Source organism: Sturnira hondurensis, unplaced genomic scaffold, assembly GCF_014824575.4.
Source record: "Sturnira hondurensis isolate 20B ecotype Veracruz unplaced genomic scaffold, ASM1482457v3 Scaffold0014384, whole genome shotgun sequence".
Taxonomy (NCBI): Eukaryota; Metazoa; Chordata; class Mammalia; order Chiroptera; family Phyllostomidae; genus Sturnira; species Sturnira hondurensis.
This window is the reverse complement of record NW_028087015.1, coordinates 17346064-17373387: the sequence shown is the minus strand read 5'-3', so window position 1 is coordinate 17373387 and position 27324 is coordinate 17346064.

The window sequence follows — 27324 nt, the reverse complement described above, 5'->3', positions numbered from 1 at the left end:
AAGATCATGTGTCACATGGGTGGGTGGTCTCATTCCGTGGTTAGACGACCCACAATTGTTGTTTCTACCATAAAGGGTTGATTTACAACAAACAAACAAACAAACAAACATTTTATTGATTGTGCTTTACATTTGTCCCAATTTTTCTCCCTTTGTCCTCCCACGCAGCCCCCCTCCCGACTCCCCTCAGGCAATCCTCCCATCTTTGTTCATGTCCATGGGTCACGCATGTAAGTTCTTTGGTTACTCCCTTTCCTGTATTGTACTTTACATCCCCATGGCTATTCTTTGACTACCAGACTATACTTCTTAACACCCTTACCTCTTCATCCGTTCCACCAAAATCCTCTCCCATCTGCAACCGTCAAAATGCTCTCCATATCCATAATTCTGTCTCTGTTCTGCTTGTTTGCTTAGTTTGTTTATTTATTTATTTATTTATTTATCTTTAGAGGGGAAGGGAAGGAGAGAGGGAGAGAAACATCAATGTATGGTTGCCTTTCATGCGCCCCCTACTGGGAGTTGGCCTGCAGGGAAGTGGCCTGCAACCCAGGCATGTGCCCTGATGCTTAGTTTGTTTTTTAGATTTAATATTTTGTGGCATGTGTTTATTGCCATTTTAAAGTTTATAGTTTTGATCTTCTTTTTCTTAAATATGTTCCTTTAACATTTGGTATAATAATGATTTGGTGATGATGAACTCCTTTAATTTTTTCTTGTCTGGGAAGTTCTTTATATGTTCTAAATGATGGCTTCTTCACAGAACAATCTTGGCTGTAGGTCCCTGCCTTTCATGACTTTGCCTATTTCTTGCCAATCCCTTCTAGCCTGCAACATTTTTTTTTTTTTGAGAAATTGGCTGACAGCCTTATGAGAACTCCTCTATGGGTGACTAACTTCTTTTCTTTTGCTGCTTTTAAGACTGTCTCTTAATCTTTAACCTTGGACATTTTAATTATGGTGTGTCTTGGTGTGGACCTGTTTGCATCCATTTTGTTTGGGACTCCTGGTGCTTCCTGGACTTGCATGCCTATTTCCTTTGCCAAATCAGAGAAGTTTTTTTTTTCATTGTTTTTTTTTCAAATAGATTTCCAGTTTCTTGTTCTTTCTCTCCTCCTTTTGACACTCCTATAAGGTGAATGTTGGTATGCTTGTAGTTGTCCAGGAAGGAGAAAACTATCCTTAAACTATCCTCATTCAGTGGGAGTCTTTCTTCTTTTTTTCCTGCTTGGTTGTTTTTTGTTTCCTTATGTTCTACATCATTGATTTGATTCTCAACTTCATCCACTCAACTGTTGATTCCCTGTAAATCATTCATTTCCATTAGTATTTCCATTAGTATATCCTTCATTTCTGCCTGGCCCTCCCTTTTTTATGCTGTTGAAGTACTACTCATTGAGTGCCTTGAGCATCCTTATAACCAGTGTTTTGAACTCTGCATCTGATAGATTTCTCACGTCCATTTTGTTTAGCTCTTTTTCTAGATTTTTGATCTGTTCTTTCATTTGGCCCACATTTTTTTGTCTTCTCATTTTGGCAGCCTCCTTGTGTTTGTTTCTGTGTATTAGGTAGAGAGCCACTATGACTCCCTGTCTTGGTAGTGTGGCCAGTGCCATAGCCTTTTCTACCACTGAAACTGGGTACTTGAGGTGCACCCTCTGTGCAGACTGAATAACCCTCCTCTGGTAGTTGAGGTTTGATTTCTGCTGGCAGATCTATGGCAGGGCTTTATTAGGTCAAGTCGGTTACAAAGACTGGCTGTGACCGCTGACCGCCAATCCCCTTCCTCCACAGAGGATCACCTGCGCAGGAGCAGGGTGATGGTGCTCTGGCATGCTATCACTGTCCACTGGGTGTGCAGGCGCTCGGGTTTCCCAGGTGGTTCAGGTCAGTGTCAGCGCCCACCTGTGCTCCACCCAGGGCTGCCCAATGTGAGTTACAAAGCACCTTGCAGATGGCTGCTGCTTGTGCTGAGCTTGAAAGCTCCCAGGCAGGGCAAAAGTGTGATCGAAAACTGCCTGCTGCTAGTGCTGGGCCCAGGTCCACTTAGCCAGAGGTAGAAGGGCTGTGAGTGGGCTCATAATCTGGGTGGGGAGGAGCCTCAGGTAAATGCCAGGGCAGGGCAAACAATGTAAACCAGGTGGAGTCTCAGATATGACTCATGACTGCCTGTTCTATGGCTCTTTCGGGGAGGGGGGCTCAGAAAAGGCATAATGGCTTCTGCCCACCTTTCTGTCTGAAGAGAGCTGTCTCCCAGCCCTTGTTCTGAGGCCAGATACTTTATTCCCTCCACCCCCCAACTGCCACCATAAGCCACTGGTACCTTTCAAGCTTATATGTTGGTGGTGCCGGAGTTCAGAGGGAGTGCATAGGTCCTTTAAGAGGAACTGCCAGGGAGTTCAGTAGTTTTTTTCATCACTGAAATCTTTCTGGTTTTTATAGCCAGAAGTTATAGGGGCTTATCTTCCTGGCACTGGAACCGTGGTCTAGGAGGCCTGGTGTGGGGCTGAGTCCCCTCACTCCTGAGACATTCCTTCTAAATTTTTATCCACCACACGTGGTTGTGGGGATCTGCCTATTTTGAGTCTCCACATATCCTACTTTTCTGGATTAAGATGTTCTTTTTTAGTTCAGTAGTTGTTGAACTTCCATTCAACCTGATTTCTGATGTTTCTGATTGATCATTGGTTTCTAATTTCATTGTAATTTTGATATGGTGGTACAAGGAGGTGAGTTGTGTTTACTCTTATCTCCATCTTGACTGGAAGTCTGTAAAGGGTTGATTTTGAGTTAGGGTTCAGATCATCTCGGTAGGCCCATGCTGTGTTCTGAGTATATTAGTGATAATTTCTATAGATACTGATTTCAATACAAATCATTTACATATATGGATTTTAAGCTTTGTTTCTGTACCTGACATTTAGATCCTGGTAAGTCTAAAAACCAAAACTTTAATAATTATTTATACTTGCTAAAGGTATGGAAAAGTTGGGGTTTAATGCCTTAACCCTCAAGGTTTTCACTGGCCAGGCAGATGTACCACCTGATCTCGATGCTTAGTTAAGGGAGTCTCTCCACTACGACAGACTTCTAGGCTGGCAGTTCTGTACCCCACACAGACTTGCAGGTTAAACAGTTTCTAAGGGAGGGTTCCAAGTTTTGATGTTTGTTAGTGTGGCAGTGATGGATTTGAGGCCAGGGAGACTCATTAAAGTGGAGCCTTGGTCCTCAATCAGCTGTCAGTCCTTCAGGCTGTGTGGTGAAACCCAAAATGTCTTCTGGGCTTGGCTGGATTTCTGATGGATTGGGTTGCCCCAAAGTGGAGCCAAGGTGCACGGTTTTCACATGGCACTGGAAACCATCAGTCATGCCAAATGAATGCTGGGTATAGTAATCAACAACATTTAGAGTAGAATCATTCCCAGAAAAGCTCTGGCCAGCTGTGATCAGTTAAGGATGTAAGCTGATAATGACAGCAGTAACCATGAGGTTGAATGTCTTTATCATCATGAGCCACAGACATTTTGAAATGAATGTCCAATCCATTGCATTTTAGATTGGCTAATAGGCACATGCAGGAGTGAAATATCAATATTAATTAGATCTAAGTATTAAGTATAGTTCATTCAATAAATGGAAAGTAATTGCCTACATTTTCCCAAAGACTTCAAGTATTATTGTTATAGCAGATGTTCTAGAAACATCTGCATATCATCCATCTGTTTGGTTTCTAAATCTAACTTCTGTTTGTGTTATATTATTTTATCACTGCTTTAGTGTATGAAGTTAGACCTATAATATTGGTTTACAGAACTTCATCTCAAACTCTGGACTTGTTAATAAAAGAAAGATGAATTTTCACACTCTTTGCCGTGCAATTTTATTTCCCTCTATTTTTGTTCACTTCACATTTTTATTTTCCTGTTGCTGATGCCACAGAAATGATTACTAAGAAGTATATATAGCTTTATTTCACAGATTTCAAAGTTGGTGGCTAATGGAAAATACAAAGCATAATGCTTTCAATGTGTATTGAAGATATTTCTAAGTGACAAGAAAAAAAGATGACACAAAATAGGTAACAGTAAAGAGATCAAATGAGAGACTTACTATGGAGCTTTAGGAGGACTTTATATTTTTGTTAAACCTCATTGTGGGTCCTAAATGTATTTGTTTATACTAGGTTCTTAAGGTAGGACATATTTAACCACAATCTAAATTCTAACATTTGCCCTGGCTCCCTTATTTTATCATAGATAAGCCAGAAAACTTTAACAATATAAAAGTTATTAAGTGAACATTTATAAATTTACTTTGGCCTTTCATACCACACTGATTTGACATGACTATAGAGAAAAAATGGTTTAATAATATCAGTTAAGAAATATATGCTTAAAGCATTTTTAACACCAAAGTGTAAAGCAAATCAAATTAATGGCAAAGGAATTAATTTATGGATATTAATTTATGGATAATATATACCAGCATCTTCACTGGCATATGCTGAATAGAGTTGTTTTTGTGGTCCATGGCTCCATCTGGGTCCCTGAAGTTTACAGATTATAAAGAATTTAATATAATTTTAGTGCCTAATTATTCTGTGTAGGTGTTTCCCTAATACTTGAGGTGACAATTATTACTATGACCATAATTATTACTATTGAATTTGATATCTCATAAACCAAAAGACTGTTTAAGATATAGCATGCAACTCAATCTATTATACCACAAAATTTGCTTAGTGCATTCTTCATGAATCTCTCAGAGTACTATTCAAGGTCTTTTTATTCTTTGTTCATGAGTGAGGGAAGAAGACATTTCTCTTTTTCAAAGAAGTACATGAGATTTGTAATAACATTTGGGAGAAAATGACTATTTAATGAAATGATCATGATCTGTTGTTATTTAGTTTAATTTTGCTTTTTGAGGGGAAAATATTGGTGCACATTTTTTTCTCTTTGGAAGTGCATTAGTTACTATGGCAACAATTTCACTGGCAGAGAGTTTCCAAAGATTCACACATATAATATAAATTTAATTTAAGCATTGGATTGGAATTTATACTTTTCTGCTTAGGAATAAAGACAATCACATAGAAGTCCCTCCCCTAATACAGAACTGGGGCATGGCAAGTATAATATGCAAAGATCACATAGTTATAAATGTGATAATAATATTTATTAATTTATGTGTCCAAAGCAAGGGCCTAACTGGGACCTACACAAGGAATTTGGCTTTAATTTCTTCTTTATTTTATGACACCAAATTTAAATTTCTTGAGTCTAGACTTTAGTATTTTTTTCTGATCTAAAAAATATGCCTCATTTTAATGCTTCACAAATATTTTTCTCAAGAATTAGTCTGGAATTACAATTTTCTGTCACTGGCAAACTTTCTTTAGCTCGTAGGACTGGCTCCAACTCGCTCTGCACGGCCTAGAAGGGCTGGCCATTCGTTAGAGCGCTCAGCAGTCACAACGCCTAGATTACACTCCTGATATTCATGAAGTAGGCATGAGAAGAAACAAGGAGCGTTTTCAAATAAGATTCTTTTATAGATTCAGAGGTTAACTGAAACCAGAAGCATTTCAGACACCAGGAAGTTTCAGTAAGCTATGATGATCTCCCAGAATCTGTAGCAGAAAGTCCCCTTCTTTTGCCTTCCGCCAGAGTGGCAGATGGTGGTAAGATGATTGATGACAGCCCAGTGGAGGATGTAGCTCAGTGTGAGAGTCAAATGGACCAGAACCCCAGGATTAGTCACAGTTCCTTGCCCAATTGAAGACTGTGCTTGATGCCAATCATGCCCCGTCTGTGGAACCGCCGCCACGATGGTGTTTTCATTTGGGGAGCTAGAGCCCTGGAGGAAGTAGGCGGAAGCCTATATGAGCACTCTCATTTTTTTTCTTCTCAATTCAGCAATCTGGAAAGTCACACCATTTTGCTGCTGTTTTTGGTATTTAAGACTCTCCTCTTCCTTCATTCCTGTGTGTTCTCACTCAGGGGCAAAGAATAAAAAGACCTGGAATACTGCACTGAGAGATCATGAAGAACTCATGAACTCATAAGAAGACAATTCTTCTTCATGTCATCTTGCATGGCCAGTGGTCAGCACTTAATGATCACTGGACTCTGTCCCCTGGACTCTGTCCCCACCCTGGCCTACATACACTGCTACTTTGCCAAGTAACTGCCCAGGGTAGGGCTCTGTCTGTTTTCTCTGCTCTTCCAAATTGGCAAACACTTCTGTAAAAAGTCACAGCCCAGTGTCAAGTAGTTAACCTTCAAAGCAATGACTTTAATAAAAGAGTGAGTGATGAGCAAGAAGAGATTAGTTTCAATTGAATGCTTGGTTTGGATCAACAACCCTTTATTAATATCTGATTCTGTGTTTTAAAATTTTCATCCCACATACTGATGGCTTCAAATCTTTTTCCTTTTTATAGAACACTTGCCACTACCCTTCTCAGTCTCTAAAATGATCTCACTTTTTACTTTATTGAATCTTAAACCCCGCTAACTTTTCTTTTCTTTCCTTCAGTTTAGAAGTGCCTGACTCTCATCCCAAAGGCCACTTCCTTGTGCCTATTCTTCTATCTTGTCTTCTTTCTTTCTCGTTTCTTTGAATTACTTTCTCTTCACTGGCTCTCCTCCTTTTTCCTACAAACATCTCCAAACATACCTATTCAGTATTGGTGGTATAGTGGTGAACACCGTTGCCTTCCAAATACACTTATTTAAAAATGTCCCCTAGCCATCTGTCTTCTTAAGTGATCTCTTCTTGTTCATTGATAAATTTCCCAATATTATTCTATACTTGTTTCCTTCACTTATTAACAGTTCATTCAATCCTGACCCTAGGAACTGGGTTCAACAATGCCCCACCCCCCGCTGAGGCCTCGTTGCTGATGGATGTCTTCTGAAAGCTATATTCAGGAGTTTCTATTGTATGCACCCTTAGCTTTGGACCCCAATGGCTACTTCTCATGAAACTCCTTCCTTTCCCCGAGTTTACCCTATTCTGAGTGTTTCTTGCCATCTCTATGGGGAGACTTTCCTCCTTTTTTCAGTCATTTGCTATAGTTGGATGGCAGTCACATGACTGCTCTGGGCTCAATAATTACCTCTGTGCAGATGCTGCTGAGCTTCCGTTCTGAATTCTGAGGCCCATTTTCTAATTCCTTCATTCTCATATGGACCTCATATATCAACAGTGCCCACAGGCCCGTATGCTTGATCATCCCATTTCCCTTTGAAAGGCACCCCTTGTAAATTCTGAGTTCTTTATTGACTTGACTTCCTTCCAGTTTTCAAGACCCTTTTTCTATTTACAGTCATTCAGCTTCTATTGACCTACCTCTACCATGTCTCTTGAGACAATTTTCCTACTTTTATTCTCACTACAACAGCCCTAGTTCAGACCCCACTTGCCTATAACTTAGATTATTCAATAGCTGCTTCCCAAGTCTCTCTCCTTCAGTGCCTCCAACTGTCGATCGTGCCTACATAACGCTAGATAAATTCCCCTAAAGCAAAACTCTATTCGTGCTGTAACTTGACATTAAAATGGAAGTTTCAATAAAGCGCTAGACCACAAACAGATTTTCAAAGGAAATATCAGAGAATCATCTTCAGAACTTTGAAATTCTCCACCCATAAGAGAGCTTCTGATGAGCTGAGAGACTGAAGTCAGGAGGTAATTTTTGAGGATGATCTTATCGGAGTGAGTTGTGCTGTGAGATCCACTTCCCCGCAATGGGTGGGATACAGAGATCTTCAGGGCTAAAGAGCAGTGTTTCCCTGCGGGCTACTCGGGGCTCTCATTCTGTGTCATCTGCAGTTGGAGAACACAGCAGGACAGTGCCTGACTCCTGTCCCAGGAACCTAGGAGCAGCTTGCACAGCCAAAGGGGGGGCTGCATCTGAATGTCACTGTCCCCCTGAGCAGAGTGCCCATGGTTTGAATGGGGATTCTGCCCAAATGAGCAGACATTGAGAGGGTGGGAATTTCACGCCAAATTGCGTGAGGTATGTTGTCAGGAATAGAGACTAACTGGCAGCTAGCAGAAGGTGATCTCCAGCTTCCTTGAAGATGCTGGAGGCAGAGGGGTCTAGGGGAGACTCTGAAGAAACTGCTCTGAGAAGTCAACTTTAAGTAGCTCTTAGGTCCAGAATTTCTGAACTGTTTCACAACTGTACTAGACAAGGGTGGGTTCTTCCAGCCACTAAACCTTTTCTTCCCACTCCACTTCCTTCAACCCTGACAGGGTCAGAAATGTCAGCTAGTGTTTCTAGCAGAGGTCCATGGGATGGAGAGGAAGGTCAGTTACATGCTTGCCCCTGGCTCCAGGCAGCCCATCTGCAGCTGGAGAGAAGAAGAGCAGGGCATTGCCTGTGGATGAAGGTTGGAGGGTTGATCAGTTTTATTACACCAGACACTTTGAATCACTAAGTTAAGATTGTGTCTTGGCAAAGCAGCCATTTCTATTTTTTAAGAGTGGCCAGATGTGTTATGACACTTAGCAGAGGTTTTCCTTCTAGAGCAGATTGAAAGAGATAGTGACAGACCCTCTAAGAACTAAAAAATGTTGCTTTTATGATGACACACCATGAGCCCTGCCTGTGTGGTGAACTGGCTAAGGTCGCCTGTATTTCTCAGCCTCTGGGAAAGGGAACAGCCCTCCCATGGTGGCCTCCAGAACGCTCTTCCTCATTAGCTTTGTGTTTCACTTCGTTCATGCTTTTGCTGCCCTATAGTGACCGAAAGAATGAAGATTTTGAATGCTGCTTTTTCTACTCAGCAGCCATGAATTTTGGGGGTAGATTATATAATCTTCTGAGCCTTTTTTCCTTATTAGTAAAATTGACTATAATGCGTACTCTATAGGCTTATTGTGAGACTTAAATGAGTAAATGTATTGAAAATCCCTGACACAATATATTATTTGTCTATTGCTATGTAACAAATTAACTCAAAAATGCACCAGCTTAAAACAATACACTTTTACTATCTCACAGTTTCTATGAGCCGGAAAGCCAGCTGCAACTTGGCTGAGTGCCTCTGGCTCAGGGTGCCTCACAAGGCTGCTCAGAGTGACAGCCAGCTCAAGGCTGGGCTGGGCAAAGTTCCCTCCTGTGGCTCAGGTCCTTGCTGGAAGTTGACTGGAGCCACCAGTCCTTTGTCCATGATGCCCTTCTCCAGAGCAGCTCACAATGTGTCAGCCTGCATTTCTCAAAGCACTCAAAGGAGAGAGTAAGATGGAAGCTGCATTACTCTTATAACCTGAACTCAGAGGAGACATGTCATCACATTTCTGGTATTCATCGGGAGTGAGTCAGTTTGTCCCACCAAGAAGCAAGAGAAGGGAGATTGTACAGGGCATACGTATCAGGAGGTGGGGGCTATTGCAGACCATTCAAAAGGCTGCCAATAACATACAGATTCTGGAATAAGTGCTGTTTCTTACTTCACATAGCTACCTTCCCCCCACTGCCTGTGGGGAACACTCAGCCTCTCATAGACTTCTCTCCCTCTATTGGAAGGTACTCTCTATTTTCTCCAAGTTCTTGTAGCATGCTGTCCTGCATATCTTTTTCTCATCACTTTCTTTTCCATTTTTTTAATGTATCCATCACACTCTGCTCTGTAGGAGGGTACAGAGATAGGTGGGCTATTTTCCCGGCCCTAAGAAGGGCTGCCGTGTTGATCAGCTCCAGGGTTACAGGCTGCATTATGTACAATAACATTTAGTTGGACGACAGAGGTCGCCCTTTCCCAAAGAGATCGTTGTTTAGCCAGAATGGTAGATTTAAAAATTAATAGTCATAATAGCACCCTGCAAAAAAGAGAAAACTGATCTATTATATGGTGAAGGCGAGAAAACCTTCATGGAAGAAAGGATGGGTAAGCTGGAGTGGTAAAGGGAGAGGGGACTTTCCAGCTAGACAAGAAAGTAAAGAACATTCTGGACCTCATCGAGTGACCAGTCCTGGCCATCTTCATTTTCTCTCCCACTCTCACGTGTTTATGATGGGGGTTCACCAACTACACCCCACAGGTTGAATCTGACTTCATGCACCTGATACCTGTATGGAAATAAAGATTTATTGGAACATAGGCACACCTAATCATTTACGTATTTTTCTATAGCTGCTTTTATGCTACAACAATTGAGTTGAGTAAATGTGACAGGTTTTTAAGGCCCATAGAGTCTGAAATCTTCACTCTCTTGCCCTTTACAGAAGTTTACTGACTCCTCTTCTCTAAATGCAGGATACAGAATTAGATGCTCAGGTGTTTCCTAAATCAATGGCTGAATAGTCGCCAGGAGGCTGTAACCCCTCTGTACATGGCTGAGTAACAAATGAATCAGCATGTAGCCGGTCACTCGGATCATTCCTTATCAGTGATTCCTGACAAATGCCTTACCTCACATACACGGCTGTCCATAGTAATGAGAGAGCTTGTTGAAGCAAGAAATAAACTGTGTTATTCCCTAGATCCAAGAGACAATGATGTAGTTTTTTTAGTTTAAAATACACTATTTAAATGTGTTTTTAATAAATTTTCTTTTTTTCAAAAAATAGGCCAACCAAATCAAAGAATGCACATGGCAGACGTAACAACAGAAGTCTAGTAAAGAAAGGTTAATTCTAATAATATCACTTAAACAATACCCAGGAGAATTTTACAGAATTTGCTCTCACTAAGGCTGAATATATAATTATTTAATAGCCTCGAATCATTAACCACAAACTCAGCATCAAGTGACTTCCACAGTATTTGCAACTGTGCATGGATTATTATTCATAAACATGAAGTAGTATCACAGGCACATCGACTTTAATGCAATACAAGAAATCTCAGCTATTAACATGTACTAGGTAGTAAAGATCTGTTGAAGCATTTCTTTTTAAAACCTTGGAAAACTAGTAAATAAGAAATTATATTATAAATATTTGTGTTGTATGAAAACAGTTGATTAAAATTTCAGCTTTTTGTACAGTGTTTTAAAATGAAATACAGGTATGAAAAATGAACTGAAATATTTCAGGGAAACAAAATCCAAATTTTTATATCCCATATTGACCTGAATTATTCTTCTGTGCATTCCATGTTAATCAGTTGTGTTTGATGACCAGAAACTATTGACCTAATGGTCCATCTGGTTGAGCTAATGGTCCAACTGGCTGAGAATATAGTGCCATAAATGCTGTGGAGGAATGATGGTTCAATGACGTTTCTGACTGATTTTTGGCCACAAAGTCATGTTCACTTTCTTGAGTTCTACACAGCATCCTTGGTACAGCAGCACCTCAGAAACTGGCCCTTGGAAACTTCACCTTTAGCTCAGTCATGGTTTGTGAAAGATGAAACTTGGTTCCACTGTGGAAATGAGGGTTGGTGTTTGACTGTATTGAGGGCAGGGATGTGTGAATACAACTTTTGAATTTGAACCAGTTGAGGAAGATTTTGATAAAATGAAGAGTAGAAAATATTTTAATCAATTGAAATGCTGATATTAAAAAAAGACAAACTTTCCGTATTAGTAGACTTTTGTTTTCACAGAAAAATTTAAAGAAAGTGTGGAGCATTCCTACATACCCACACCCAGTTTCTCCTATTTTATCAACATCCTACTTGAGAATGGTGTGTTTGATACAATTCATAAACCAATATTGATATATGATTACTAACAAAGCCCTTATTCTAGTCACGTTTTCTTAGTTTTTAGCCTAATGTCCACTTTCCATTCCAGGATTCCATTCAAGATACTCTGCATTCAGTTGTCACATCTCCAGCGTTCTCTGGGCTGTGACAGTGTCTCGGACGTCACTTGATCTCTCCAACCTTGACAGTTTTGAGAAGTACTGGTCAGGCACTCTGTAGAGTGTCTCATTTTGGGGATTTGTCTGATAGTTTATTTATGATTTTTACACTGGAGTTACATAAATATTTTTTTGGAGAAGATGGCAGAGGCGAACTGCTATTTTCATCTCATCCTGTCAGGAGTAGTTCTCTCGACTTTAGTTATCACCGCTAATGTTTGCTTTAATCATCTGAGGTAGTGGGTTTTTTGGGGGGGGAGTGGTTTCTTTTCTGTAAAGTTTTTTTTCCTCCCATTTTCATAATATACTCTTTGGAAGGAAGTCACCATGTGAAGGCCACGCTGAAGGAATGGGGAGTTAATGTTCTACTTCTTTGAGGGTAGAATGTTTCCATAAATGATTTGAAATTTTTTTTTGGCATGGGAGCTTTGTCTATTTTCTCCATTTATTTATTGAATCATTCATTGAAGTCAGAATTAATACTATTTTTATTTAATGTTTTGCTCAAATTGTTCAAGCTTTGTCCATTGGGAGCTTTTTATTTTGTCTCCTTTGCTCCTATGTATGTGTGGGGTTTTTTTTTGTTTGTTTGTTTTAGGTGTTTTAGATCACTGTCCTACTTTCTAGTCCTACGACATGCCTCAGGTTCATCACATATACTTCTACACTATACTAGAAATGGCTATTTTTCAAAAAGCACTGGTTCCTTTATTGAGAAATGAAATTAGAACCCAAGATGTGGACATTCGGTATGTTAATTTTTGCTAGGAGATCATGGCCTCTAGGCTGAATAGAACAAGGAAATCTGCATGTGCATACTGAGCTGTGTATATATACATCTCTAGAAATCTTCTTCTTAGTGTAACAATCTGCACTGATATTAAACTAAATGTTTAATGGAGTCTCTGACTCCAGTTCATTACCAACTGGCTCATTCTAGCCTCTTGGCTATTTAAACCCCCATTTGTCTATAACCTGCCACTCCAACAGTGAGAGGCGTGGCTTCCACTACATGCCACTCATTCATGCAATTTTTCTCTTCCAGTATACATGTATAGCAGTATGACAATTGTGATGTGTCCTGGGAAACACACTTTATCAACTGGAATACTGTTTATGTGCAGTTTCCTTTGTCTTTAGTTTTACTGACCCCACTCTTTTCCATGTTACTTAGGCCAGCACCTTTTGTACGTATTCTTGTCAGTAAGGTTGTGTTATGCATTTATAATACAGTTGGGTTGTTTCATCACATTTTGCATTCCTTCCTGGGATACCCAACTTCCTCAATGGTGTTTTAACAATTTGCATAAAATTAAGGTGCACTTTGTGCTGCTAAGGTCTGTGGGTTTGGACAAATGCATTATTTATATGATTTAGGCAAAAAGTGTTTATTCAAGAGAATGTAAAAATATTTTAATTTATAGATCACATTATAATAAATTAATATGGAGTCAAAAATTGCACAATAACACATTCATAAAAATTCCCCACATCATTATAGGATTATACAGAATTGTCTTTTCACCTTAAAAATCTTCTGTGCTCCCATTCAACCCTGCCACCAGCTCCTCAAATCTCTGGAAAGCACTGATCTTCTACCATCTCTGTGACTTTTCCTTTTGCACAAGGTCATGTGATTGGAGCCATACAGTAGTACATAGGCCTTTCAGGCTGAATTATTTCACTTGCTAATATGCATTTGAGATTCATCTGTGTCTTGTCATGACTTCATAGATGATTTCTTTTTATTGCTGAATAATATTCCATTGTACTGAATTATGCTCCATTACATGGGTGTACCAGAATTTGTTTATCCATTCACCTATTGAAAGACATTCTATTTTACTACAGTTTTTGGTGATTATGAATAAAGCTGCTATAAACATTTATGTTCAGGTTTCTGTGTGGACGGAAGTTTTCAAGTCACTTAAGTAAATGCCTGGGAGTGTCATTCTGCATTGTATGGTAAAACATGATTAGCTCAGTAAAAAACTAACACCATATAACCCTCCATCCCTGGGGAATAAAACAGAGCAAAACAAAGACAAAAATTCTTCTCCAATTATGGTCTCTTCCAATGGTAGCTGTGGATAAACATCACAATCCAATGAGTGTCTTTCACAGGTGATTGGGGTGGATGGAAGCTCAAATGCCTTCTCTAATAATGGCAAACATTTTCAAAGTGATACAAAGAGGTCCTGTTGCTGGTAAGCACTTAATAATCAAAGAGCTCACAGTGACAGATTTACAGGGGAGAGTTGAAACCCAAACTGTGTGGTTCAGTTCCAACCATCTGTTATCGGTACATGTTGTGTAACTTACACTATACTAGCTTATTGAGGCCTATCCTAGGTGTTTTTTGTACTATTCTATTAAAACAAAGTGAAAGATTTAAAGAGGCATCACGTATAGTTCAGTATCCCAGTCAATGAAAGGGTGTTTTGTTGCCAAGAAGCTGAGCTCAGAGCACTGTCTACACAACAACACACGTTACCCATCATCAGGCAGATAGAAATTTGGCTAATTTGATGAGTAAAGCAAATGAGACCTAGACTCTTCATGTACCATTTTCTGTGGATGGGGACATTGAGCAACATAAGTATCTGATAGCCAGATATTAAGGATCGACAGATATAATAAAAAAAAAACAACAAGAATTCCAGGTGGTTTCATGCTGTGGCAATGAGTAATTCCAAGCAGATAAATCAGCAGAACGCACACCTACCCCTGCTGTACCACTTTCTATTTGTGGACTCCATGTCTTGGCTGATGATAGTGGGGCACTGGAGAAACCCATCCAGCAGCATCTTCCTTGTTAAACCTAAAATGAAATGCATCGTTTCCAATGACATATCATGACAACCATCTGTACAGCTTTCTTCTATATTTATGGCAGATCCTTTCCTTAGTGAACGCCTGGGGCACGAACTCTTCCTTACTCAAAACCACGTGGATAAATCCTCCTGTTATTTGACAACCAGCTCACTGAGCTTTGTGTACTATTGTGTGAATTGGGTCCCATGGGTAGGACCATGCTCTACCCATGCCAATGAAAATTTCCCACCTGAAGTGTGCAAAGAGAAGAAACTTCATTCAGGTGAACCATCTGCAAACTGGGAAAACTGGAAGTGCATGCCAGTGTGACTGGGGCAGTGCAGGGTGTGCAGTCTGAGCCAGTCTCACCTGAGTGTCCTTCCACACTTTAGTGAGGGTATCAGGACAATAGTGAACATGAGAGCTGTATGGTTCTGCTCACTCTTTTCTGCCTGGTTAGAACCTGGGAACATGTAGTTTGAGAAGATGATGGCAGATATTTTTGGTCACAAATGACTATCAATCTGGAGATAAAATTTAAAAAAAATTAAAGGAAAAGTTGCTGGCGGAACAGAAGTGGAGTGGGATCAGTCAGAGTTTCTATCAGTGCTGGGGTCTCTGCGTCCAGCCAGTCCTATCCTGGAACCAATCAGTTATTTTTATGTCATTTTTATTTACTCAAGTTTGACTATTGGTTCCCTCTTTCTTGCAACCAAAGTGACTTTAGGAAAGTGCAGAAGAAATGGCAGGGTTGGATGTTTAAATCTCAAGATATTCAGGTGGAATTATGCTGTGAGGAAATGGAAAATGGATTTAACGATCAGAAAGTTGTGGAAGTAGAAGATGTTTATTTGGGATTTATCAGCTTATAGATGGAATACAGCCAGCCATATTGATGCTATTAACTGGAAGGTATATTGAACAAGACTGGAAGAGGTAAGGCACAAAGATGAGGAATCCCCAAGTTGAATAGGCAAGCACAATTAAAGAAAACCTCTGAAGGCAGTGAGAAATCATTGCTAGAGAATAAATGTAAGTTTGTATGTTTTGGAAAAGTATAGAAATTAAAACAAGAAGTAGCTTTAGTGGAATTTATCAAAATACAAAGTGGTCCTGTGTGTCTTTGGGTATTGATCATACACAGAATTTCCTTCTGTATTTCCCACCTTTTTCTAATTTTATACCAGCATAGGTTCTGAAATAAAAAAAATGTGTTTTCTTTTAAATCAAATTAAATTTAAAAATATACTTTTCATAGATTTTTCTTCCCTAGGGAAGAATAACTGATTAAGAGTTTCCAAAGTCCATGGGAGAAGGGTGTGAATATCAAATGGGGAAACAAGACACATTCTGAGAAAATGTGTCTCTGGAGTCCAGAAAAGTAAAGAGTTGAAAGAAAAGTTTCTCCTTAAGAAGTTTAGTGTTCAAATAGACTAAGACTCAGTCTACTGCTTTGGTGCTGTGGCTGTATTTTCTGTTTTTTTAAACAGCAGACAAAAAATCAATATGGTAGGCTCACTGAGCGTGTTTTTAGGCAGTTTAAATAATCACTGCTTGGTGAAAAATACTTTGTTCTTTGGAGAATGCCTAAGTTCTTCTGCTGAGTATCAGTTAAAAAACCACTGATCTCATGTTTGAAATGACTTCAGTTTTTCTAATTCCACTGCACTTTGTTCTGTATGCAGTACTCCTGTGCAGGGCAAAGAGAATTCTATGAAAATAAACTGCAGTGGGGGATAAAGAGGCAATGATATACACAGATCAAAGAGAGCTTTGTCTTGGAGAATACTCTAGAATAAATTGTTTCCTTAAAGGAATGTAACTTGATTGAAATGCATCACAGGAGATCAGCTGCTCCATCTCTCTGCCTCTAGACGAGTCTGTTTGCTGTCATTTTAACAACTCTAGACAAGATGACTAAGCTCCTTTCTTTAAAGAGATGGATGCTAATCAGCTTGTAGAGGCCTCCTGGGAAACCCTCGAGTGGCTCTGTAATGAGGTTCCAGTAGCACTGCTGTGACAAAGTACCTGGGACAGACTCAGGATGAAATTTCTACTGTCTTTCCCACAGTAGAAGATTCCTGATGAATCTTCTAAGACACTTCTAAGTGTCTCCCCCACAGGTGGGGTTTGATACCTTCAGGCAGAATTAAAGTAATCAACTGATCTCCCGATGGACTTTCATTCACAAGTATCTGGGCCTTGATACAGCCAATGTAGGCTCTGTCATGGTTGGCTCAAAGTGAAATACCAAAATAATAGCAGTCCAAACCCCACCCAGGGCAGGGAACAGAAAAGATAAGCCCAATTTTACCTTAGTGAAAGCATGATATGTTGGGAACAGCTCTGCCTGGTTTCAGGAGTTGTAATTGCCCCCCCCCCCCCCCACCCCCGAACATGGATCAGGCTGAGTGAGTGACCTTTAGACTGTGAGTCACTAAGGAGACAAAGCTTATCTCCCTGTCAGGAGCGCTGCTTCTTCTTCATCTATTTCTAGCCCCCAAAGCTTGGTCAGTTGGTCAATGATGGGTACTACCCCTCAGAGGGGGGAAACCTAAGCCAGACACAATAACTTGGGAGGCCATCATGGAAGAACTCAGGGGGTTGCAGCAAAGCGGGGGGGTGATGGCCCCTCACTCCCCGGCTATTCTGACATAGCCTGAGTCCCCATTTCCATTTGAGAGAAGTGCTTCCTGGCTCTAATCCACTTAAGCCTAAAAGCCTATGATTGGGAGGGCGGTGCAGCCCTTTGCTGACTAGAGCTGGTTCTGGGGGTAATCGAGATAAGAAAGAATTCATAAAGATCTGTGAAGCCTGCTTTGCTAAGAGTGTTTTCATTCATATGATAAGGGTCCAAGTAGGAAATGAGTATGTCTCCCAAGTTTTAGCAACCCCCTTACCTGACAGACACTGACTCAAATTAAGCCCTCAGATCTCTTTGAAATGTTATCTCTTGTTTGATCCTTGCCGCCTGACGTTGATTGAGGAGCTTTGCCTGTATTCCTGTGTGTTAGGAACCTAATAAAAGCCCTGAGGAATGGGTTCTTGATCCTTCTCTTTTGAGAGATTGACCTCCTCTCCTGCCCAAGCAGATCATGTCTTGGCAGTTTCATTTTTATCCGTGGTGGATAGGAGGACTTGCAGGCAAAGTTTCCCTCCCAATGGTGTTTCCTGTTTCATGTGGAAAGGAGGACCAGAGGGAGTGGCCCAGACGTCCTTTAATCCTACAGAGCTCACCCATGTCACCACAGTTTTCTCTGTGGAGGGTTGGAGTTCTCATGGTGTCGCCCCCACTAAGGTGTACAAATTTAAATAGCCCATGGTCATGTTCACAGCCCAAAGAATTCTGAAGCAGGACAACAGCCTTATTTGGGGTTTGAAGTCTGGAGAGCAGCTCCATTTTGCTCTCCAAGACAATGCTCACAACCCATGGAAAGGGCCAAGTTTTTAGGAAGGGATGGCAGGGAGACATTTGCTCAATGTTCTGCCGAGTAGGCTGCCCCATCTTCTGACTCCCCCAAACCTGAGTGAACCAGACAGCTAACCTGGAAAAGAAAAGTGAAATAACAACAAAACCCCTGTACAAGCCAGCAATTCAACTCCTTCATTTTAGTCAGCCAACTCATTTTGACTCTAATGTATTTGTTTAGAAATAAATCTGGGGTGCTCAGACTTTGAAATGTATTTCTAAGTTTAGTTTTTTAAATTTTAATATTTTTTGTCCTAGTCTCACCTCCAACACTCGTATCCACTAAAAATAATGTTTGGAAGCTGATCCATTTTTTATAACAGAAGACTGATTATTTCAATATCTAAGTCAGTAGAACCCAGGGCATAAGTAATATGTGGGGCACATAATAAATAACTTTTATTAATAACACTTAAAATTTATTTAATCTTAACCCATAATAACAAATGAAGTGATCCAATTTTTTATGGTTCTATTAAGTTGATTTAGATTCTGAATAACAGGAAACAACCAACATTGGCTAAAGCTGATAAACCACACCCAATAACAAGTTTAGAGGTCGAACGTTTCAGGGCTGGTGAGCTCAGTGGCACAGCAGCTTCATGATCCAGGTTTTTTCTAACCTTCCAACCTGCCACACCCACTTTTTGGGGGCTGTCTTCCCTTATGATAAGCACCTAAGTTCTAGGGTCTAGGCATTCAGCAAAATCAAGAAAGTTAAGAAGCAGGAAAAGGAGGAAATCTGCTAGTCTGTCTCAGTTACTATTATTAGTAGTAATCATTATTATTATTATTTCTTACATACCAACACCCTTTCCCAAGCCCTCAGCTGCGTTCCCTCTCCTCTTGGCTAGGAATGGTATCCTTGGCCCCCATCTAACCAAATCACTTGCTGGGGGAAACAAATGGTTGATTTGGCTTTCGCATTGGAGTCTCTGAGGCAGAAGTATTGGCATCATCTTGGAACTCGTGATCACTGCACATTTGTGGGTTCCATTTCTCATCTACTGGTCAGAACTTCTGCAGGTGGGCCCAGCACACTGGGCTTACTTTCCAGGTGAAGCTGATGAGAAAGAAAGACGGACAATCACTGGTGTAGACTGCATTTTGCCTTCAGGGCTGTCAAGCACAGCTTTCCCAGAAGTGACCAGTCACAAAACACCGCACGAGATCAACCTTTGGTTCCCACAAAAGGAGGGGCAGGGACTGATGGGTAAGCAACCCATGCCAGAGGCCTCAATATTTAATTTGCTGTCTTATATGCAACACAGTAGTACCTGCTTACAAGAAACCTCTTATAGATGTTCCTGCTTTATGATTCCTTCTCAGTTGGGTGGTTAGAGGCAATCTGAGGATTGAACCATTGTTAAACTGTGGTAAAATGCATCAAAATGGTATTTCACATGTTTGGGAGCTCCAGTTGACTTTTAAAAAAAGCTTTCAGATACGGTCAAACTTTATTACAATAGTTTTGCTTAAAATAAGTCTTCTAATGAAAGCACTCATTTTGTAAAGGAAACAATTAGCTAAAGGTTAAACACTTGTACGACTTTGACTTTTGCTGTATTGGTGGTTCACTAAAGAGAATTGAAAGAGTTTCATTGGAGTTTAGTTTTAAGGTAGCTTAGTGAGGAATAACTTCCATGATTAGAATTAGTTATCTGTCATATGGACAGTTGTAGTTCTCTTGGTGGAGAGACAGTGCTTTTGTTTCACGTTGAGACTATTTAGCCTATTTTGAAGTTTTTATTGGGATGCTTTCTGGTGGCAAGTGGAGTAATGGCAACAGATTTATCACAGCCAGTGACTGGAGCTCTCGCTGAGCCGGAGCGTTGCTCACTGCATGGCTTATTTGACTATTTCAATGAATTAGAAGAAATCATTTGGAACCCTGTGATGTTGCCACAGCAACATTCATCGTTGTAAAAAATGCCCTGGGAACAAAAGGAGTGAGACACTAACACATTTCCACTTCCCCAGGTGAGTTGCTCTGACGCGGGCTGCGTTAAATCTGCCATTCGTGGGAAATTTGAAAGCAGAGTGGAGGAGGAAAGTGAGCCTCATCTGTTGATTACATGTCCCTCCCTTCTCCTCCAGGACCTTGCCCTTCTATTACTTTCTATATTCATTATTCATTGCTGCATAACAAATAATACCATAAACTGTGAGGATGCAAACAACGAGCATTTATTATCTGTTTTTGGGACTCAGGAGGCCAGAAACAGGTGAACTGGGTCCTCAGAGCAGGTTCTTCCAGGCTGAAATCAAAGTGGCAGTGGGGGTTCAGTCTGATGTGAGGCTTGGGGTCCTTGTTCAAGTTCCTGTGTTGTTGGCAGAATTTATGTCTTCACAGTTGTAGGACTGAGGCTTTCCCCTTTTTTGTGGATGGTGAGCTGAGGTTCATTCTCAGCTCCTAGAGCCTTCCCACCATTCCCTGCCACATGAGCTCCCCACAGGCCCTCTTCCTTCAAAGCCAGTAGGAAAATCTCTCTCTTATGCTTCAAGTATCTGACTCCAGCAAGGGCTCAACTCCTTAAGGGCTCCTCTTATTAGATCAAGTCTCCCAGGACAACTTCCTTTTCGATGACCTAAAAGTTGTCTAATTAATTACCTTAGTTACATCTGCAAAAATCCCTTCATTTTTACTCTATAAGATAGCCTAATTATGGAAGTGACATCCTATCCTATTGATGGGTCCTGCCCACACTCAAGGAGAGGGAAATATATAGGGCGTGTCCAAGTCCTGGGGGTCTTGCCTGCCTTCTCAGAATTTTTCCCACCACTCTTCCTCTTCCTTCCCATCCCGTCCTTTTCAGTTTTTGCCTGGAATATATGTGCACATGAGTGTTTAGGGATAAATGTGTGCCTGTACCTCTGTAATAACTGGGATAACAAAACCCCTCAAAAAACAATCATGGAATTGCCAAACATATCAAGAAGAAATGATTCCTGATTTTTCTCTGGCAATTTACAGCTTATGGAAAAGTTGCTGTAATTGTAGCTCTGAAAGATGCAAGTTCATTCAGGCAGTTCCTTTAAAAAATAATCTTTATAACAGCACACCATAGAGGACCGCTTTACCTTGTGTCTAACAATCTGTACGGACACAAAGTAGGAAAGAGGTACTGCGTTCTAGGTTTTAGGCAGAGCATGCAACACAAGCAAACTGCAGTTCATTGCTCCCAGATGAAATGTGTCCTTGGTTTCCCACAGAGGAAAGATCTCAGGACTTTCCCAGTGCTGGCTCAAGCCCTTGTGGGGGATTCAGCTGGTCTACAAAACAATGGGGTAATAGATGCTGGGAAAGCCTCTTGAGCCCAATGAAACCAATGGCCTCTTTTCAATGTTGTGTGTCCTAAACTAAGGTCAAAATCCCTGTTCAGAATCATGCTCTTCATTCGCCATCTATGAGAAGAATTGTCAGGTTAACCACTTGACAATTTGCTTCTTTTTGTCAGCAAAGTAATCACCTGGGATAAAGCCTGTAGATAGACCTTGACTTTTCAGAAGCTGTATATGGGAACTGCTGCCAATTTGTCCATTAAAAATATTTAAAATTTCAGCTTGTTAATCTAAAAGAAGAAAACTTTTATGATAGGTAGGGCATGTGCTTATCTGAGTTAATAACTCATCAACAACCATGTCCTGTAGCTGGTGGAACCAAAAAGTCAATGTAGCAGAAAGTATATCAGGTTATTATCCTTAAAGCTCCTTTTGGGGCCTTGTGATTGGTTTAAGCTATTAAATAACTTGATACTGACAATGTGCTAGAACGCGTTAAAGCAACTTTAAAGTACGTATTAAAATGCCATGGATGTGAAATATATCTCCCCTTTTCTTTACTGTTTATCGGAGGAGTAAGAGAGCTTGGTTAAGTCCCAGGACTTGTGAAGGTTACCTTATTTGGTTATAGGATCAGATGGCAGTGGCGGGCAGGGAGAAAACCCTCTGTAGGACCAGAAATGCCTGAGGCCACCAGCGTTTGGGGAGGGGAAAGGGTAGACCTCTTGGAACACCTTCCCTCGCTGGGAAGCAGCCCTCTGGATACGCTGACCTCGGCTTCCTGGTGATTGCCGCCAGAGCTGTGAGGCAATCAGTTTCTCTTGTAAAAACCATCCGGTTTGTGGTCCTTTATGACAGCTGCAGGAAACTAGTACATGTGGACTCTTTAATTTTTTTATTCCTCATACCTAAGTGATTCCCCACAATTATTTCATTAATTTTGTATAATGTAATTAATCACTTAACACTTGATTTAATACTTGATTTGAATACTGTTTTTTTTTAAGAGTTGTAAGTGGCTTTTAACCAATTCTCCCTGGTTTAAATGGATTTCTATGTGATCCTGAGCAGTTCCTAAGTTTCTACTCCTACCAGTTCACTTTCTGTTGCTTTTAAGATACCACCTACCGGAGTCTGAGATTTTTGTGCAGAGAAAGATTTTCTCCTTCTCTGGGTGTTTATTATTGTTAGGAGTATCATTTTCTGCTGTTCATCAGTGCAGAACCTGAAAACAAGCAGAATTGTGCTGGAAAGTTTTCTTTCATACGCAGTTATTTTGAAGATGTCTGGGGAGAGGCTATAAACATGTATTTTTTAGGTGAGTCCATAGGGGATGGTATCTGGTAGTTTTCCATGGGGAGAAATGCCTGAGAAATTGACCTCCCCCAGCATGATGCCAGGCCTGAAGATAAAACATTTTTATTGCAGGGTTTTTCAAAAACAGGGAAACCCTCAACCACACAGCGTGATCTCTACGGTAAGAGTCCCACCCAGAGGGACCCTGGAAAGTAAATTGCTTATGCTTCGGGTACTTGTAAACCATCTGCTAAGGCGATCTTTGGAGAGCACCTAACTGTGACATTAAAGTATATGTCACCGTGTAAAAAGTTGCATGTATTATACATTGTCGAATATGGATGCAGTATGCATAGTGAGGAAAAATTTCAGTATGCTAACAGTAGTGACATTGAAGTGGGAAATTTTTTTATTTTCTAAATGATGAATATCTCTATAGTCAAATAGGGAAAAGTACATAATTAAAAAAACCAAAATGTCCTATAAGAATGAGCACTGTGTGCAATTTTGTGCTGTTTTCCCTTTTTAGCGTGGCTGAGCAGACGTGTTTGGGACTTGATCAATCAGAGCTACCAAACCCATCATGCCTGTGACGATGAGCCAGCTGTGCAGGGGCCAATTGCCTGCAGGGCCTGATGGAAGCTGAGAGAGGGCTGACAAGGCAATGCCAGATTCACTGGTCACCTACAAACTCTCCATCAGGGCTCAAAATGGACTCATTAAAAACAATTAATAACCTGAATTCTATGTATCATAATGGTCGGGTGTTGCAAAAAACATGATGAGCATAAATTTAAAATTCATGAGTGTTCTTCTTGGGCATACAATTCTGCAAAATGGCTTAATGATTTGTATTTTAACAATTTTCTCACAAAATTAGTTATCTTGGGAGACGCTGCTGAGCCAGGTGGATGTAGTTATAGCAATCAAGATCAAGAAGAAGTTGTTGTTGGTGGTGGGCAATTTCTGTGTGTGTGTGTGTGTGTGTGTGTGTGTGTGTGTGTGTGTTAGTATTAAGCCCTAGGCAAAAGATCTTGAAAGGAAAGTAATAATAAGAGAGTTATTAGGTGTCAGAATCTTATCATCTCTTTTTCCAGGCATGCTTCCATTTCGAACACCACTATGTGAAGATGTGAGAAGGCAGGTTTTATGTTGCTGTTATTGTGTGTGTACGAGATCAGTGGGTGGTAGACTGCTGTACCAACTTAACATTTACCCCATGTTCCAAAAGAAAGGCATTATAGCAATTTAACACTAGTTTTACTTTACAAAATGAATTGGAATCATTTTTGAAGGATTACAATTAAAACCAGGTGGGAGAAGGAGTGGTGGAATGTTAACACAGGTAATATTGTAAATACTCTTTATTGAGTGCCTATACTATGCCAGGAATTTGGCTCCCTGTTTATATATGTTAACTCATTTCTTCACACAATACTTCAAGTTAGATTTTATTGGCCCTATATTATCTGTAAGGAAATTGAATTATCCAGTTGTGTTCACATTTTAAATCTATTAACTGGGGTAACACCAGCTTCTATAATAAATAACCCCCAAGATTTAAGGCACTAAACATACTCACAGTTGATTTTTCATTGTGCAACGAGTCCATGGAGGTACTCCCGTTCAGTTTATCTCCTTGCTGCAATTCAGGGACCCAAATTTATTTAATCTTGTGTCCCATTCATCACCTACAGCCTTCAAATCTTGTGCATCCACCTGGCACAGAAGGGAAGACAGGATAGAGAAGATAAAAATGTTTCTTAAATACTCTTGCCCAAGAGTGATGCAGAGCACCTAGGCTCATGTTCCACGGATGGGACTTCTCTATGGAATGCAACACGCACTCCTGGGTGCAAGGGGCGGGGTCTGGGAGGCACAGTTCCCTTTGGGTAGGCACATTGCCATGGCAACATCACAATATGTGAAGAGAAGCGCACACTTGGTGGACAGAAAATTGTCTCTGCCTCACTTGATCATTGGTATGATATCAACCACATCCTAAGTATACATTTGTGGTTTTCATTTTACTGTAGCTTTATTTTACAAATCTTGCATGAAATTCTTATTAAAGGAAATGGTCAGATGTTGATACAATGATGCTATAAAACACTGTGAGAATAGAGTGTTTTCAATTAATTGTCTTACAGTTTAATGTTAATGTTGAGGTGAAGGTATAAATGAAAGATAAATGGTGAGCTGATAACTATTTCCCAGGGAGAAGTAGGCACAGTTAGGGGCATTCTTGCCTAGAATAACTGGCTATGATTTGTTTACTAGTTAGATTAGGTCTTCTAGGGTTTCTCAGAACGCTGGCAAAAAGTTGCCTCCACAAGGAGAGGTTTTAAGGACGACCAGAAATATACCTCAAAGATGTTTTGAAGACAGCAAGGTAGGTATGGATGCCTTCTCCAAGGAAGACAGGCCTTTGGGTTTACCCCATTTCCAAAGTGGTTGAAATTTGAGTCCCCGGAAAAGAGGTTGGCAGTGGTAGGGGTGACACTGTGCCCATGGAAGCCATTCCTCCCATATGACTTTGACGTTAGGTTGTTTTAAAGTTTGTGAAATCTGAGTGTTTGGATTTGAGGTCATTTTCAATTTTAGTTTTACTAATTTTTTATCCAAAACCAAAGGGCATAAAAATCACAGTCAAATGAGTTGGTACTAAAAGAGATGTTAGAAATCCCTACTCTACCTGTGATGTTTATAAATAAATGAACAGAAAGCCTCAAAACCCTGGTGTAGCTCTAATTAGCAACCAGACTAGAATGGTAACTCAGGTCTCCTGTGCCCCAGCTCATCATACATTTCATCAATTCATTTCCTTTTACATTTACCTGATTCGACAAAAGTGCTCCAGGTACCAGACACTGTGCCAAGTTCTAGAGATGTGGGGGAGACTGACATAGAGAGCACCCCACACCAGTTCCTAAGAAATTAACTCTAGATTCTGGCAGCCAAGGTTCACTTATTTTAAATAATGAGTAGAATGATGGCTCCCTCTTGCTTGGAAGCTTGCCAAAAATTTATCACCTTTCTTGTCATCTTTGTGCAACTCAGGATAATTTTTTCCATTCTGATACCACTTAGTATTCCTGTCTGATATATATCAGAAGTCTTAGGGAAATATGTCAGTAGATGTATTCAGCCTGAATCTACCCTCATTTCATCTACCACTACCAACCTCTTTTCCAGGGACTCAAATTTCAAGGCACAATTTTGGTTTCCAACTGGTGTTCAGACTCTAAAGAAGGATGTCAACAGTTGAGTTGCCTGAATTATGTGAAGAAAAGTCCATGCAGTTGGTCAGAAGCAAACTGTAGTGAAGATGGAAAACAGGGCAGTTCTCATATCCCAAAGGAACACATGCTTTGCAAGTTGCCGGTAAGTTGCAACCACATGATGCGGTGGGGGACAGTTATTGGAGAATACAAACCTTCTCTTCTTCAGTAACTCACCATAGGGGTTTTTCTTTTGGCTGATTAGCAAGCATTTGTTGTTGGTTTCAAGGGAAACAAATAAAATTTTACTTGATTTCTGACTGTGATGAAAATATGGCTGTGGAGATTGGGAAGTCAGGTTGTACGTTTCATGTGTTCTAGGTCTTGTCTTGGAGCACATTTACTCAAAGATTCATTTTATTCATTGTGGGTAGATTCCCCAGTTTAGTCCACCAATACCCCTTCAATCTCTACCCCAAAGGAAAGAACTAAAACAAGCCATTATACTCAAAACATGCCTGAAAACTTATGCCACATAACTGGGTTGAGTGGTGTAGCTCGCAAGTCATACTCATTCACCATCAGCATTATTGGAGAACCCATTTCAAAATATGGTTTTGGTTTACCACCTTTCCATATGTAAAATTGTGTAACAAAAAATCAGTCAAGGAAACAGAGAAAAATACTTTCAATAAAGACTTTCAGTATTAGAAGGGAATGCGTAGGCATTTATGGTTAGCCTGCTTCCTTTCATAGATGAAAAACTGAGGTCCAGAGATGTAGATGACACAAACATGATCATGACAAATGGAAGGAGGCTGGGCTTCAGATCTTAGCATAAATCTGCTTTGCATTCTATTGGTTGCATGGCCATGCAAGGTTCTGGAAATTTAGAACTTGCAAGATGAGGGTCACAGAGGAGTTAGTTGTCATCTGATCCAGGGTCATTCTGAAAATAAACTCAAATACAGCTGAGGTAATGTTGACATTCAAATTTTATTTCAACAAATACTCACTGAATGTCTCCTATTATTATTATTTTCTTTCAGGTACTACTTGATTTTAGTCCCCCCCCCCCCCCGCCCCCACTATGTTCTAGTTACTCTCTCATTACTCTCTCTCGGTTATCACATGCCGACTGACTTACTTGGATGTTAGTTGTTTAAACACCAGTTTAGCTGTTTGCAGCTATGTGAATAACTTAATCAGTTAAAGAAATTAAGGAGATTGTGTGGGCTCAAGACCCAGCCAGGTTTCTGTGAACCTCCAAACTGTATCTGCTTGCTGTAGTTATTCTTTGGCACTCACTTTCATAACCACAATCATAAAAAATTAACAGGAAAATGAAAGTGATGAATAGTGTGCTGTTTAAAAACATGGCAAAAATTCCTTGACACTTATGCCATTGATATATC